Below are 18,432 nucleotides of genomic sequence, written 5' to 3'. Positions count from 1 at the left end.
AGGAAACCTCCATGGTAAACAGTGACTGTAAAGATGCTTCTAAAGAAACAGCAATTATTTGATTTGATTTCATTTGATTTTTATTGTTGTAGAGACCTCAGAGATCATCTGAGGCATTACGGAAGTCAATGTTACTCAGCATAAATGTTACACAAATAATTACAAAAACGAGAAAACTATTACAAAATATAAATATTACACAAATAATTATAGTACCTTCACACAAATACAAAACAGAGAAACTTCTGGTACAAATTGATATTGCATAGTAATTTTAGCCAATTACAGACTTACTCAGATATAGAAGCATATACAAACTGATCACATAAAGTGTAGTCATACCACATTCTTTGCCTCTCTCATATACTCATCAGTTTCAGAAATGCTGAGCTCAAGAAGAAATTCATTTACTTTTTTTTCGGATTGTTGGATTGGAAAATCACTGATATGTTGGGGTATGGCATTAAAAAAATTTATGGACTTGTATAGGAAGTATTTTTGTGTATTTTTATAGTTACATTGGAAAGAAACTATGTCCTGCTTGTTTCTTGTGTTATAATTATGTTGCATGTCATACTGTTGATAACTGGAATAGTTTTCCTTAATATGCATTACACACTGTAATATAAATATGGATGGTAGGGTCACGATCTGTAATTTTTTAAAGCTTGGCCCACAGCGAGCTCTGGGTGCCAAGCTACATATCAGTCTTATTGCCTTCTTTTGTAGTTTGAAGACATTAGCTGCCCTGCTTTGATGTCCCCACAGTATTGTGCCATAGGAAATGTGAGTGTGTATTAAAGCTAAATAAACCACTTTAAGTACTGGCACAGTTAGACAAAGACAAAACTTCCTTAGAGCAAATATTCCTTTGCTAATGTTGCTTTCCACTTTTTCTGTTTGGCTGCCCCAGGATAATTTTGAATCACTTAATATTCCAATAAAATTAACAGCATTTGAGCTCTGCTCAAATTCAGTGTTATTATTCCACGATACATACAGGTCTTGTATTTTTTCGGTTGACACAAAGGGAACTAGCTTTACACCAATTTTCAACTTGGTCTGCTTCATATTTCACCTTCTGTGCTGTTTCTGCAGTCATACAGACTGCAAGATCATCTGCAAATAAGTAAGTCCTAGTTGACAGCCCAACTATGTTACATGGTAAGTCATTTATATAAATAGAATTGGGCCAAGTACAGGACTTTGTGGGACACCCTTGCCCACAGGTAAGTAATCTGATTCTGTAACATTAAAAACCACCTTCTGCACTCTATCACTTAGATAAGATTTTATCAGTTCCAGAGCATGTCCTGTAAAGCCATAGATTTGCAGTTTGTTCAATAAGATTCCATGAGGCACAGTGTCGAAAGCTTTTGATAAATCAGAGTTTATTCTGAACCACTAGCTTGCTTTCTAGTTGCTTCACACACTGTGTTAAAAGTGATAAGGCAGATTTAAAAGTTCCTAACCCTTACATGAAGCCAAATTGACTATCAGTGAAGATTGTGTTTTCTTCAAAGTATTCTACTATTTGATTATTTAGTAAAGATTCTATCACTTTAGACAAGATTGGCACAACTGAAACAGGCCTAAAATTACCACAACTTGAAACGCTGCCTTTTTTGTGTATTGGAGTGACTTTAACAAACTTAAGTGCCTTTGAGAACTCAGCCTCCAATATACATGTATTTACTACATGTGTTATCAAATCTGCCAGTCGAACTGAATCACACTTTAACATGGCTGAACTTAAACCATAAACATCATTACTGAAACTGTTCTTCATTTTTTTCAGTATATTAGTGACATCTTGTACCTTGACCAATTTAAAAATAAATGTACTTTCGGGCTTTGTGGTGTTTCTCAGGTAATAATTATGGTCAGTGGCTATATTGGAAGTGCCAATCACCTTTATTATTTATTGCACCTTCTCAGGGAAGAATGTATTTAACTGTGCAGCATTCAGATTACTGCTTTCAGCCTGTGAAGTCATTTTCCTATTGCACTGACTATTAATGATCTTCCACACTGCACATGTCTTATTTTAAGATGTTAATATTATATCTTCATTTTTTACACCTAGCTTCCTTTAAGGCCTGTCTTAATCTTTTCTTTTCCACCGTGAGCATGTTTTTAATGACTTGAGAACCTGTACTTCTATACAAGTCATAATATTGATCACACTCCCTCTTGATCTTCAACATTTGGGAAAGAACATCTTAGCATATACAGAAAGAGTAGATTAAGATCTTCAACCTTTTCATCTATTGCATGTTCTTGGTAAACCTGTAACTAATTACTTTTATCAATATGAGACTTACACAAATTTAGATTATCATAATTAACTACACATACTTTCTTTCCTGCCATGTGCACTGAGTCAGTGTTACAATTTCTTGTTATATCTGTTCTAAGAAATAGTGGCCAGTGGTCAGATACTCAGGCATTAATTACTTCTGACTTGAGGCGTATTAACTCATTTGATACAACTATATTGTCAATACAGGTACCTGTACCTTTATAATGTGGCCTTGTATTGTATTGTATTGTATTTATTGGTCCAGTAAATCTTACATGTACAGAACAGCACATCAGATATTGGGCAGGTCAAAGTATATCTTACAATTAAAACACTTTAGAAACTAGAAAATTATGTTCACAAAATTTTACAGCACTTCATATACTGGGCAAGTCAATGTGTAAGTTATAATTAAACCACATTAGAAACTTGAAGTTTACAACTGAATACATGTATAAGCCAATATTAACGATTACAGTATTTGCATGATCCTCACTTAAGCTCTAAGGATTTTTGAGGAACTCTTCTACACTATGAATTTACATGTACACTAGAGAATTACATTCACAGAATTTTACTTCATATACTGGGCAAGTTGGTATACAACTTATACTTGAACCCCATTAGAAACTTGAGAATTACATCTGAATGTATTTATAGGCCAGTATTAATGGTTACAGTATTTGCATAATCATCACTTACACTCTCGAGGATTTTGGAGGAACTCTTCCATGCTATAAAAGCAATGTGTCAACAGATATTCTTTTAATGCTGCTTTAAAATTTTTTACATCAGTCTTTACTTTAATTTCTCTTGGCAATTTATTGTAGATAATTTTTCCATGGTGTAATGTTCCTTTTTGGCACAAACTGGTTTTTGTATGGAGTACATGAAAGTCAGTTTTCTGTCTTGTATTAATTCAATTCAATTCAATTTCTTAGCGTCCTTGTAGTACATCATCGAAATGATATAGGACTTGTCAATAAACATTACAATTTAAAATACATATACATGAAAATTTGTAATTGAATTTACATGTCACTTAGACATTACAATTTTAATAGAACTTTTAGAACATTAACATAAAAATACACAAGTAGGATAACAACGTACAAAAAAAAAAAAAAAAAAAAAACGTTAGTGATTCTCACATCAAAGATTATTTACATTCTTACATTAACAGTTTCACACTTTCATAGAAACAGAAAGTATTTAAATGTGAGCAATTACACATATTTAGTATGTCAGGGAAATATTAACTGCGCTTTTATTGTCAACGATTCACAAACTCTTCAATACTGTAAAAACTATTGTTTAATAACATGTTTTTTAATTCTCTTTTAAATATGTACAGTATGTGTTATTTCAGTGGTTGTAATATAAAGACCAAAAGAATTTAATAAATTATTTACATATGAGTTATAGATAGTGGACAACTGAAAATTCAAATTTAAATCTCCACAGATTATTATCCTACACTTATACTTACAGACTGTCTCACATAAAGACACTAACTTGTTAACAAAATCATGTGTTGAATTGCCTCCAGTATTAGCTGAGAACAAAGCTACAACTATTACATTTGAATCTGATAATCAAACAGCTGCAATTTCACAGAACATTTCTAAAGATAATGCTTTAACTTTTGCTATTGGTTCATATTTAATCCCTTTTCTTAGAAATATCACACATCAACCATGAATTTTATTAGTTCTATAATATTTGTGAGCTAGGGTGTAGGCCTCAGGGCAGTATAGACCTATTTCATCATGCTTAAACCAGTGTTCTACGAGACAGACTACATCTTTGTGGTAAGTCTCTATGACATTTTCCACTTCTTCCAACTTATTAGATAATCATTGTACATTCCAATGAAGCAGATTAAAACTCTCTGATCTGTGCTTGAGTCTGTTTACCTTGAGATCTTCCTCCCCTTTCAGCCTACCACTAAAAAATCATTTAGATGGGAGGGAAGCACTGTTTTCTATTTGCTCACCCTGTTAGTATTTGGTCTTGTTACTGGGATTAGTGATGATGCTGATTCATCTACTGCTGCTACTGCTGGTGGCGGTAGTGGTTCTGCCATGGCTGATGGTGGATTGTCAGCTACTGTTGTGACTATGCCTACTGTTGCTGTTGTTGCTCATGGTGATATCACAGTTTCCACTGTGATTAATTCTTTATGAGATGAAGCTGTGGCTTGACTATCTGCTGATGTTTCTGCTGCTACTGCTGCTGATGGTGGTTCTGCTGTGGCATCTGGTATTTGTATTGCTGCTGTTGTTGCAGTTACTGCTTTTTGAGCTGAAGCCACCACTGCTGCTGTGGCTTGACTAACCTCTGCTCCGGACGGTGATTCTGTTGTGGCATCTGATGGTTGTATTACTGCTGTTGTTGATACTGTAGCTGTTGTTCCTAGTGTATTCACCATTTCCATTGTGGTTTCTTGTTTTTCATTTAATACTACTATTACCGGTACTGCTAGGCCTAATTCTCTTATTTACAGCCGAGAAAAAAGCTGTCAGACTGATATGTAAAGCACCACCTAGAACTCACTGTAGAGAATTATTTATTAAACTTAGTATTATGACCTTGCCATGTATATACATATTTCAATGTCTACTGTACATTTAAAAGAACTTGTCTAGTTTTGATCTGAATTCTGATGTACATAGTTATAACACACAACACTGTAATGATGTAAGAAAAGACTACTGCTCATATACCAAAACTCTAAACAGCTTCAAACACACATCTGCAAAGCTATTTAATAGACTACCAGAGTCAGTTAAGAGTCTGGAGCTGAAAAAATTTAAGATATTTGTAAGAACTTTATTAATTCAAAATTGTTTTTATACGATGGAAGATTTCTGTGAGCATAATTTCTAACATAGATTAATTATCATTGTTGTTTGTACATTTATTAACGTTGCTTATACAAGCTTTACATCCCTGTAAATGTTTTATTTTTGGGCAATAAAAATAAATCAATCAATCAATCTAATGTCTTCCCCTTTTTTTTGTAGGTGAATAGTTTTTAAGGTATGTTTTACCTTCCAGCAGGACCTCTTTAATATGGCAATGCTTGCACATAGTTTCCTTGCTCCTCTTCTATTTAACCATGATGTATGAAGTGCCCTCTGTGCAATATAGCATTCACATCCAAGGCACTGACATTGGAGTACACACCTTCCACGTCCATTATTGCACTATTTAGTGTATAGATTGCTAGGTTGTTTTCTGATTTATCATAATGATTGGGAATTGTACACATCACAATTCTGGTATTGGCAATTACTGAACATAATCTTTTTGTGGTAATCATGAGATTGTTACTGCTTTTATCAAAGTTGTTTGAGCCTGAAAGAATTACAATTACATCATCTAAGGTAAAGTCTTTTGTTAACTTGTCTACATTGTTGATCACATTCCCAAACAATGCATTTGGTTTGATCATTGCAGACACACTGCACTGTGTCTCCAGAGTTTCCCTTAGAATTGAAGCACAATGTCTGCCTTGAGCATCTGACAACAGCAGAATCTTTTTTGACCCATTAACATTATGTTTCACAGTGTCCTGCTTTCATAGTAATATTTACACTTCTGTCCACAATGTTACTGTCACATAATTTCAATACAGATCCATGATTATCAGTCGCGATTTTAGATACTTTTGTGACAATGTCCTTGTCTACACTTTTTTTGGTTATTAACAAACCGGATTTTTCAGTACTTAAACCTACAGGCTTTTCTTGTGTATTATATGGCAAGGATGAATTTTTTTGGTCTACCACCATTTGTTTGCTTTGTGGACTCTCCTCTAACACTAAACTGTTCACATTACGCCTAGTTGCAGAAATATTATTTTTGTCCTCTGTTTGAAGAACTTCAAACCTGTTGCTTGTCCTTCTAATTGATGAACAATCTTTTGAAATGCCTCTCATTGTTTTAAATGTCTTTTTAGGCACCATACATTGTTTTGGTTTCACCACAGTTTCTTTAACACAACATTGATCTTCCCAATAGGTTTAAAACAAAGTGTACGGCTATAGATAGGTGCTGAATGAAATGCGTTTGGCCATCAAGAGAGCAATGCATGATGGCTTCAGTGACTACCATAGAAAAGTATCATCAAATGATATTTTGCAGAACCCAAAGAAATTCTGATCACATGTAAAGGTTGTTAATGGCACTAAAGTAGGTGTCCAGTCCGTAGCAAATGAGACAGGAACTGAAACTGAGGGCATCAGAGGAAAATCTGAAATGCTTAATGTAATTTGCACATTTTCCTAAAAAAAAAGGAGAATTGCCCCAATTTAATCCTTGTACCACTGAAAAAGAGAAACACCAGAAATCTTTAAAATTGAACAAAGCTCCAAGACTTGATGGAATTTCTGTAAGGTTCTATATTGAATTTGCGGCTGAGTTAGCCCCTCTAGAGGAAGAAGAAACTTTCATTAAAGAAAAATTTAACCTCGCACCACAAAATAAAGTAGGTCCATTTATAAGAACAAATTGAGTAGTTTTACCTACTCCTCTTACTTCATTCTTTTTACCCTTCGCAGAAGATGTCGGAGCACCAAGAGTGCCGTCCACATTGACAAGTGATTTGTAAACCAGCATTCGCCGGCGACGACGAAAACAATGTCCTTGATCTACAGTAGATCTCTCAAACAAAAAACCATGCACAGTTCTTGGAAAAAAGTACAGGTCACACCTGCCTACAAGAAATGTAGTAGAACTGATCCACAAAACTACCAACCAATATTCTTGACATTGATTTGTTGTAGAATCTTAGAGCATATTCCGATCTCAAACATAATGAGGAATCTTGCCCACCACCATGGATTCTGAAAAAATTGATCATGTGAAACTCAACTTTTCTCGTATGACATCCTGAAAGCTTTGGACCAAGACAATCAGGTAGAGGCAGTATTTCTTGATTCCTGAAATGCATTTGACTCAGTACCACATCTTCACTTATTGTCAAAAGTATGATCATATGGGGTATCAAGTGAAATTTGTGATTGGACTGAGAACTTTTTGGTAGTGAGAATGCAGAATGTTATCTAGGATGCAGAATGTTGTTTTGGATGGAGAGTCATCATCAGATGTAGAAGTACCTTCAGGTGTGCCCCAGGGAAATGTGTTGGGATCCTTGCTGTTCATGTTGTATATTAATGACCTTGGAGACAATATTAATATTAACCTTAGACTTGTTTGCAGATGATGCAGTTATTTATGATGAAGTGCTGTCTGAAAGAAGCTACATAAAAATTCTGTCATATCTCGATAAGATTTCAAAGTGTTGCAAAGATCGGCAACTTCCTTTAAATGTTCAGAAATGTAAAACTGTGCACTTCATAAAACGAAAAAATGCAGTATTCAGTGACTATAATATCAACGGGTCACTGATGGAATTGGCCAACTCATACAAATACCTGAATGTAACACTTTGTGGCAGTATGAAATAGAATGATCACAGAGATGCAGTCATGGGTAAAGCAGGTGGTAGATTTCAGGTTATTGGTAGAATACTGGGAAAGTGTAATCAGTCTACAAAGGAGACTGCTTACAAATCACTCGTGCGACTACTTCAAGAATATTGCTCAAGTGTGTGGGACCTGTACCAAATAGGACTAACAGTGGATAGTATACAGAGAAGAGCAGCAAAAATGGTCACAAGTCTGTCTGATACACAGGAGAGTTGTCACAGAGATACTGAGGGAACTCAACTGGAAGACTCTTGAAGATAGACATAAACTATACTGAGAAAGTCTATAGACAAAGTTTTAAGAACCAGCTTTAAAGGATTACTCTAGAAAAATACTACAATCTCCTATGTATCGCTTACACAGGGCTCATGATAATAAGATTAGGATAATTACTGCACACATAGAGGCATTCTAACAACGTACCATTCTTCCCGCACTCCGTACATGAATGGAACACGAAGAAACCCTAATAATTGGTCCAGTGGGACGTACCCTCTGCCATGCACCTCTCCGTGTTTTGAAGAGTATTTAGATAGTAGCTACCTATAAGCTCGAATGTAGTTGGAGTTAAAGAACTGTACCCTGTTCGTTCATTACTTGTTACCTTTACCCAGTTCCCAAGATCTTTTTCCCTCTTCAACCTACCTAGTTCGATTATAATCCAATTGGGTTTTGCGTCTAGCAGTGCGGTGTGTGTTGATATACGTATATTCTGTTGGTGTGGGCTTCTTGCGTTGTTCACATTGGTTACTGATGTCTGTAATCGCTATATTGTTAACACGCTTAGTGGAAAATACACGCTTCCAGGCGTCTCAGTGGTGCGTGGGCGTTCATTTAAAAGATGTGCTACTGAAGGATCCGTATAACATTGGAGAGCAGCCTTTGTTATGCAGACACTTTATTGAGGAAGTTTTTTATCTGTGGTTGTTTTTTTAAGATACCGGTAGGTGTCGGGCCTAACGTACCATATTTACGATACCGCAACCTCAGCAAAAAATTGCGCTATAGCCGTTTGCGCATGTTTTGAGTACTGCGCTTTACCATAGTCTAGGCCGTGGGTTTACTTTCTGTTGTGTGTTGCTCGGTTTTTCTTTTCTTATTTTGAAATGAGTGAAGAGCTTAACCCTTATCTGTGACGGACATAGGATGGCCGCTCCTCGTCCTTCTTACAGTCTTTTGTCTGGGAGATAGACAGCGTCGTTTCGTTGCGACCGCAGGAAGCCAGCCAATGACTAAATGTGCACGAGCAAGCAGCATGAGCAACGTTGCAACGGTGCAAAACTAATGTTTATTTATTTATTTATTTATTTATTTATTTATTTGTCCATATAAATCTCTTTTTAAGTACATATATTGTACACAGGATATTGGACAGAAAACATTTTTTGGCTATTGGATTTTCAAATATCAAACATAAATTTTATAAATTTTTATGACAAATTGGATCTATACAGTTAATAATTACAAATTTTTGAAATACTGTATATTTATAACTTATTTCTACAATTAAAGATACAAATTACATTTTTTCTTGCATAAGATACTGTGAGACTGAATAGTAGCAGTTTTTCAGAAGGTAGGATGTCACAGACTTTTTAAAGCTTTGTAGTTCAGTAAGAGATTTTATATGTCTTGGTAATCTGTTGTAAAGTTTTGTTCCTGCATGATATACACCTTTTTGGAATAATGTGGTGTTACAATGATTGACGTGTATGTCACTGTCTGACCTGGTACTGTAATCATGGACACTTTTGTTTTGAGGAAAAAGGTTTTCTTTTCTCAGTATGCTTTTTTTGACATGCGTGACTATTTCCAGTATATAAATGCAGGGAAGGGGTAGGATCTTTAGATCTTTAAAGAAAGGTTTGCATGATTTTCTGCTGCTCACTTGTTTCATTATTCTTATAATTGCCTTTTGTTTCCTGAAAACTGTTATGGCCTGATGTACATTTCCCCAGAAAATGATACCGTACTTCAGTATTGAATGTACACGAGCAAAGTATACAGCCCTAACTGTTTCTGCACTAGTACTGTTGCAGAGAATTCTTACCACATAGCTCATTTTTGCTAGTTTTGAATTTAGGGCTGTGATATGAGTGTTCCATTTAAGATTTTCCTGGATATGAATCCCGAGAAATTTAGTTTCATTGACAGAACTAATGTTTTGGTTATCCATACATATTACAGGTTGTGCCGGATTTTTATTCTGATCAGTGTGGAAATTCATTAGTACAGTTTTTTGGGGTTTAACTAATAGCCTGTTTCTGGTAAACCATTCAGACACTCCTTTTGTAATATCTTTTGCAGATGCAGTAAGATTTTCTTCATTATTCCCTTCAATCAATAGACTGGTGTCATCTGCAAACAGTACTGGTTCAGAATCCCTAACGTGTGATGGGAAATCATTAATGTAGACCAAAAAAAGAAAGGGACCTAAAATGGAGCCCTGTGGAACACCATGAGTTAGTCCACATGGTTCTGAAACGTGTACCTGGAGTTCATTTCCTTCTGTGTACTTAATTTCGGTTACCTGAGAACGATATTCCAAATATGATTTGATCCACTGATTTGGCACACCTCTTACACCATACCATTCGAGCTTCCTCAGGAGTATAGAATGATCAATCACATCAAAAGCTTTTGTTAGGTCCAAAAATAAACCTGAGATATTTCTGTGGTTGTCCACTGCATTTACGACATGGTTTATCAGATTGAAAGTGGCAGCTTCAATTGATCTCTGTGGTCTGAAGCCATGTTGACACCCAGAAATAATATTATTCTTGTCGAAGAATGTAATTAGTTTTGAAAGGAACACTTTTTCAATAATTTTCGAAAACCCTGACAATAGAGACACAGGCCTATAGTTACCCATACATTGATGATCACCTTTTTTATATAGGGGTATTACTTTTGACATTTTCAGTTGCTGAGGGAAGACACCACATGATAAGGATGAATTGCATATGTCCAATAAAGGTGAAAGTATTTGTCTTGCTGTTATTTTTATAATATAATCTGGAATATCATCAATACCAGTTGAGTACTTACTCTTTAGTGAATTAATGGTATTTAGGAGTTCTGTTGGGCTTACTGGACTGAGGAACATGGATATATTATTTATTTCAATAGATGAAAGTTCTTTCCATGTTGTATTAGGTGGATTTCCAAATTTTTCCTTCACTAATTTCCCAGCAACAGTTGCATAGTAAGAATTGAAACTATTTGCAACTTCCCTAGGGTCAGTGACATTATTGCCATCATGTGATATCACAATATTTTTGTGAGTTGTCTTCTTCCCAGTAAGATCCTGCACAGCTTTCCACATGGACTTAGTTTTATTGGATGACTTCATAATATATTTGTCGTTTTCCTTAATTTTTGCCTCCTTTATGATGTGTTTCAAAATTAGCTTGTATTTTTTGAAATAATTAATAAATTCTGGACTGCTGTTAGTTTTTGACTGCAGAAAAAGTTCCCGCTTCCTTTTACAAGATACTCTGATGCCTGATGTAATCCAGTTTCTGAATCTATCTGTGCTCTTGGAAATAACTTTCCTTTGTGGAAAAGCTATGTCAAAGTTATGCTTGAATATGTTCAAAAAATGTTCCATCTTTTCGTTAGTATTAGAGGTATCATATACTTCTCTCCAAGATTGTTCACTGATTAGGTACTGGAAGCATTCAATATTTTTCCCACTATAAATCCTTTTATGGATAACATTTTCTATACTGGTCGAAGTGTGATTTACAGGTATGGTCAGTAATTGTGAAAGGTGGTCACTATAGCCGGTATCAAAGTTTTCTGATGTACCCTTGTCCATGTTTACACATACCTGATCAAGGAGAGTGACACTAGTTTTAGTTACATGTGTTGGAGAGCTAACAGTAAGACAAAGATTGTAGGCTTTTATAATATTTAAAAACGTTTCCCTGTGAGGGCTATGGCTCAGAAAGTCAATATTAAAATCACCACATAGTACCACTGTTTTCCCAGTTGTCTTAAGTTTGCCTAAAGCAAGGTCCAATTTTTTGAAAAAAACACTTATCTTGCTAACAGGAGATCTATACACACATAAAATAATAGTGTTTTCAGACATTAACTCTACAGCTGAGATTTCAAAGTCTCTTTCACAACCAAGTTTGCAAACACATGTTATACTCTTATAATCTACATTTTCTTTTACATATATACAAGTTCCCCCATGTTTTGATTCCATTCTACAAAAGCAGTTTGCAAGGTTAAAATGTAATATTTTTAAGTACTGAAAATACTCATTTTGTAACCAATGCTCACAAAAACATAACACTGAAACATCTTTCCATTCACTATTGAGGAGTATATTTATTTCATCAACTTTGTTTGTTAATGACTGTACATTCTGGTGTACAATCTTCAGTCTATATTTGCAATTTAATTCTGCATCACATTTATTTGTGATACAGTCTACTTCCCTAAAAAATGCCTTTCACCCTTTTTATAAGACATTGCATCTTTCTTTATGACCCATTTGTCCAAAGTACTTTGGACTGCTTCTATATTAGGCCTATTGTGATTCCAATTTGCTAGATGACAGATTTCTTCAACCAAAAATTGTTTCCCAATGTGATTTAAATGAAGGCCATGGCTGGTGTGCATGGACCTGTCTAACGTGCTTACATTTATTAAGTTCACGTACAGAAACTTTTTGCATACAGTATCTATCTCTTTGTTTACTCTTTCTATTAACTTATTTACACATGACCAAGGAGGAAGGTCGTATCTGTGTGGTTGATTTACAACAGCTACATTTGTGTTGCCTAATTTGGGTAGCACACTTTCAAGAACAGTGATGAGTTCACTACCTTTATCTCTGGCAACATCATTCGCACCTGCAAAAATTACGACACAGTCTTTTGTGTTAAGGTTTTCACACGATTTTACCACTGTTTTTGTCACTTCTGCAATGCCTGCTCCTGGTTTGACAAAGGCTTGGACACTTGCGTTAGTTTGTGTATCTGCTACCTTTTCTGCTATCTGACGTCCATGATTATCGGCAAAAATCAACACTTTTTGTTCTTTTTTGCACACTTGAGGCCAGTCGACTGATTTTTTAATCATATTTCTTTGTTTAGGATGCGACATGCGCGAAAAATTTACAGTGGACGGCTGTTGTTGTTTGTAATTATTATCTGGACTCATATGTTCCTGATTGACATTGTTTGTGGAATCACGTTTGTCATTATAACTATTTGATGCACTTACTTTATTATTTCCAAGTTTTGTACTGGTTTCCACAGTAGTTCTTCCTTTGATTACATCACTCGTAGCTGATATTTCTTCCAGGTTCAGACCATGCTCTGTTTGTTGAGTTTTACAGCCAAGATGTTGCAGCTGTTTCTCCAATAAGGCTACAGTCCTTTTAAGTTCACTGATTTCACTGTTTTTTGCAGTTAAAACGAGACGAAAATCATCGCAATGTTTACATGTCGATGTCACTGAATTTGCATTTGCTACGGTTTTTTCACTAGATTTTGATCTTGTAATGATTTCGTTTGCGTTTTTTGCTTTAACTTCGCAGCAGTAACATTTTCCAGGTCGAACAACGATACTTTTTTTGCACTGAATACATAAAGACTCATTCTTTTTTACGTTTTTCGCGGAACTCGATTTTCGTGAACCTTTTTTCACCGCCATCTTGATTGCAAGCGTATCTCAGGACTGAGGACCACAACAATCTGAAATGCAACAGTGAATGTCTGACGTGTAACCGGTGCTGTCGTCTCTCATTGTTTAATAAGAAGTCTAGTTTGTAGTTCTTGCTGATTTTAGTATTTGTTCACTTCTGTTTCATTTCAAACCATGCCAAGTGCGACGAGTGGTACAAACGAAAAATGTGAAGTGGGACGGAGGAAAAAAGCCTGGTGCATAGCCAGGACCGCGAACTCAAGTGATATCTGAGGGAGTATTATGAAAAAGAGGATGCAAAGTGCGACGACTGGTAGAAACGAAAAATGTGAAGTGAAGTGGAGGAAAAAAGCCTGCTGCATAGACAGGACCGCGAACTCAAGTGATATCTGAGGGAGTATTATGAAAAAAGGATGCAAAAGATTAAGCGTCACATCCTAATTCCTGATTCTCAAGACGCAGAGGACGGTAGCAGCTTTGAAAGTACCGGTAAGCAAAAATACTGTTGTGACGGTAGGGAAAGTTCTTGTTTGTGTACGCTCTCACCGGTTACTAGAATAGTGTGACAGCAGTCTAGATGCTACTCGTGGCGTAATTGGGTAGAGGGTGAGGACTCTCCTGCTCGTTCTTTATTTTAAATCGGGCATTAGTCAGGTACAGCGGGGTTTTGAAATTGCTATCAATTTGCTGTTTGTATCCGTTGGTGAACATTTTCTTTTAATACGACAATTTTCGAGGTAAGTGTTCTGCATGAAGGCCATAATACGTTAAGCAAAACCTAATTTCGTTCGTTGAGTCTGAAACAGTCAGTCTGCTCGTGGAAACTTGTTTTGAAATTTATACCGATTTGTCCACATAGTAATCGTTAAAATTATTTCATGCCACTGTAAATATGCCTGACTAACAAAGTTTCTGGGCTGGTTCGGAGATGCGATACACCAATTTCTTCATTAAATGGTTGGCGTAGGCAAGAGTGTTTTTCGTAGCCTACATATTTTTAAATAGTTTCACCAGTTTGAATAAACATCTAAATATGATTGGGTTATTATCTACTTCAATTTCATGTCGATGATATAAGCGTTCAGTTGTTTATTATACATTGTATAAAAGTGTATCTGTTTCAAATTCATGACAATCACAGCTTTTGTGTTGTGGACTTAATTTCTGTCTCAAAGTCGCTCAACTCGGGAGTCTGATTGCAGATAATCGTTTGCATGTATGTTTATGTCGTTACTAGAACACTACGATTTATATACTAGCCTAATGTTGAGCAACATTCGCCCCATTTCTCCTTCCTTGATAGTAAAGGGTAATTACTCTCACTGATCTCCTTAGGAAAGAATTGTAAAGTACTCAAATTTGATAAAAGTATTTCGCACGCCTCCTTATTTTCACAGTTTAGTTACGACATATCTGAATTTACATTGCAGTTTCATTTCCTATGATGAAAGGGGCGTTTAAATATTTGTAAACGTTAGGCCTGGGTACTGGTATATCTGCTACTACAGTCGTTGTTTGCCATTCACGTTATTTGGTTTTGCCAATACAACCAGATTATCACCTTCCAACCTAGACGTTGGGATACGCCAGATATAGGCCTGTAATCACTATCAAGATGGGGAAGACAGGGGGAGAGGGTAGGTGTGCATCATATTGAAGCCCAAATCATCTACGTTTGCTTTCCTTACTTTCACAAATATTTTTACAAACCTATTTCTTTGTTACAGATTTTTTGCTTACTGACTATAATGATCTGAAATTTTGTGGTGCAAGCTCATCAACAAGACCGAAAATATTGAGCATTCAGACATTGTCCGCACTTTCAGCCCCCCCCCCCCCCCCCCCCTTACACACACAGGGTATGTGCGCATGCATGTTGTTACTGGGGTGCTGTGCTTGATTTAACTGCTTAAGTATATTATGACTCTTCATCCCCTGTTCTATTAAGCAGAACTGTGATGGCCTAATATAGTGCTGCTGATTATAACACCTATTTAATTTTCTGTCATAGGTATGCCGTTATAAAGGAATATGTGGGATCTCATTGGCCATAAGTTCTGCTTCTTATAATTTTCTTAATACCTGTCAGTGTTATTGCAAAATTATTAATGAAATTAATTTACATGTTGCTTTCTTTGTGTACCAAAACCCCATGCCCTTACTCTGTATAGCCCTGCATCACAGCAGTATCCCTCAGTGACATACTTCGCGGTGTGGGAGTGTTTTTGTGAATGTATGTGATGTCATTTATTATTAGGAGGTACACATTCTGTGGAAGTTTTCAGTATGTGTGCTGATCATGCATGCTTTAATTTAACCTTGACACAAATTAGAATTAGTTTTTATTATTTCTGTCAGTCCCACATTTGTGCCTAACATTCAGAGTGAACGTGGAAGATGAATCAGAGGAAGCGTAAGAAGTAATTCTAGAATTCACATCAGTATATGTTGCTATAGTGCTGCACTGAATGTAATAGGGTAACTAACAAAGCTGTGTAAGTAGTCAGTTGAGATTGAAATAATGTTTCTTGCTGTAATTGATATAAAGATAATATTCAGAGTAATATAACATGCACCCAGTAGAAAATGGACAGCGAGTGGAATAATTAAACATTTTGCCTTACAGTAAATGGATCATTCATTCTAAATTGTTTCAGTGTACTCGTAGAGAATTATTTTTGTTACATACATGATGAATTACTCCAGCGTTATGTCAGGATCTGACGATGTGTTGTGGACCATCATTCCACAATGTTAAGAGCTACTAACATGTAACGCTGCCATATATTCCGAGACTAGATTTCTTATTTGTTGTGTGGTGCAGGAGGGGGAAAATGTCACTATAATGCAAAACTGGGAAAATATTTAATTCCTGATGGAAAGAGAACATCCACATTTTATTGTGAGGAAATGGTACATGTTCTGAAAAAGTAATTTATTGTTGTGACACTAAATGCTGACATTTATCAGTTGCTAAATCCTTCTCTGAGTATGTATAACTGTCTGCGGTTCAGTGCTGAGCTTTGTTTGTTCTCGTCCGCTGTTATAAAGCCTCATCCCGTGAGGAGAGACTTGTTTTCTGATATTTGACGTGGCCCTCCGAGCTCCAGATCTGGCTCTGATTAAGGGTTTGAGTGGTCCATGCTTCATGCCCTGATGGGAGACTTTCAGGTGGGGCCAACTAACGAGTTAGTGAGCTGGGAGCCGGTGGTCGTCCAGTATATTAGACTCGGAGATGAGGAAGGAGGGGGAAGGGGGCATGCAGGCGTTAAGTGAAGCATACAGTGGGGTGCCTGGCATTCATTTTTCTGGACATTTGGTATCCTTGTAATGGTCGTGCCTGCTGGTTAGTGTCTCACTTGCCGAGAAATTTTATAATGGAGTACTTTTTAAAAGATGTCATAGTCGCCATCGACTGTAATAATTATTTATTTTGACAACTGTAATTTCGACATTATGGTTGTTACGAAATGGATACTGCAGAAGCTTTTTTAAAAAAGAGAAAGAGAGAGAGAGAGAGAGAGACCGGTGTATGGGATAATAGCACATGTGTCATCTGTCTTGAAAGACTTTCAGTATCCTGGATGCTAAAAAAGGGAGCAATAATATTACTTATCCATTTATTTGAATATACTTTGTAATAGGGCTGTTGGCAAAATATCATTATATTGATATGTTTCTGAAAAACAGTGTGGCGAAATTTTTTTCACTGATATATTGAAGTGGCAATATCGAGTACCAATATTTTTATCTTGTGTAATATTTTTTTTGCAATATTCGATAAGTACTTGAAATTGTAGGAGAACACGATTTTCCTTTTACTGTTTGGAGTTGTCTTTCTACTTTTTGAGTTTTCATCACATTCAGTCTTTCTCTTTGGCTGTGAATAATAGCAGATAACATGATTTCTGATGTGAAGAAATAGTGCACCAGTTGCATTAAAAAACAACTTTAATTTGTGTGATATTTCTTCACATTGACATTCTTCAAAAACAGTTGCTGAAAATGAACAAAAATCTAAATGACAAGTTTGGCCTTCGGGCGGATACAGACGGCTAGGGGGAAACATTGACATAACCGGCACTCAGTGCTGTCAACACAAACTACTGTGTTACTGTGCAATTTTGACACTAGAGCTGCTAATTTACTGGTGTTAGGAGAAATGAAGAAACGGGGAGGTCAACACAGTGTTCCAGCCAAATCTGATGAGTGATGAAACTGAAGGATGGACCCATTGTATACCTTTTTTTGTGCCACTTGCAGTTAAGATTGTTAGCAATGTGGTTATTGCCAAGCATAAACATGCAGTATTTTTCATTCAATTCTTGCCCCAATTCTAATAATAAATCAGTACTTGAGTATACACCTCTAAAACAGGCAGTATATTTAAAATGTTTAGCTGATATTTTTATAGGCTGGTATGTCAATTTTTTTTTTTTTTTCTGTCAATACGTTGATATTGTTTCGATAGATCGAGCGCTGATAATGATAGTTTTTTGAATATTGATATTGGATTCCCGATATTTTTGAAAATAGCGACAGCCCTACTTTATAATGGATGAACATCACAAAAAAAACATGAATCCCGTTTATAGCCATGTTCATACATGAGCTGGTTTAGTATAACAACCAAAAACCAAGTACAATAAATTGAGACAAAAATATGTGATGAGATGTTACCCACTAATTAAACAACATTTCCCTGTACCACTGTCTATGGGAAATTTACTGCAAATATGCAAAAAAAAAAGTGTGTTAATGTAGTCATACAATTCCATGTTCCATAGAATTTTAAGGAGAAAGGGATATATGAGCTGAAATAGTAAAACCGGTTACACAGTCCACATCTACATACATACTCCGCAAGCCACCACAAGGGGAATGGTAGAGGGCACCTTGTACCACCACTAGTAATTTTCTTTCCTGTTCCACTCGCAAATAGAGCGAGGGATAAAGACCGTCTATATGCCT

Source organism: Schistocerca americana, chromosome 8 (assembly GCF_021461395.2).
Source record: "Schistocerca americana isolate TAMUIC-IGC-003095 chromosome 8, iqSchAmer2.1, whole genome shotgun sequence".
NCBI classification, from domain to species: domain Eukaryota; kingdom Metazoa; phylum Arthropoda; class Insecta; order Orthoptera; family Acrididae; genus Schistocerca; species Schistocerca americana.
The sequence above is the reverse complement of the archived record's forward strand: the minus strand, read 5'-3'. Positions refer to the sequence as shown.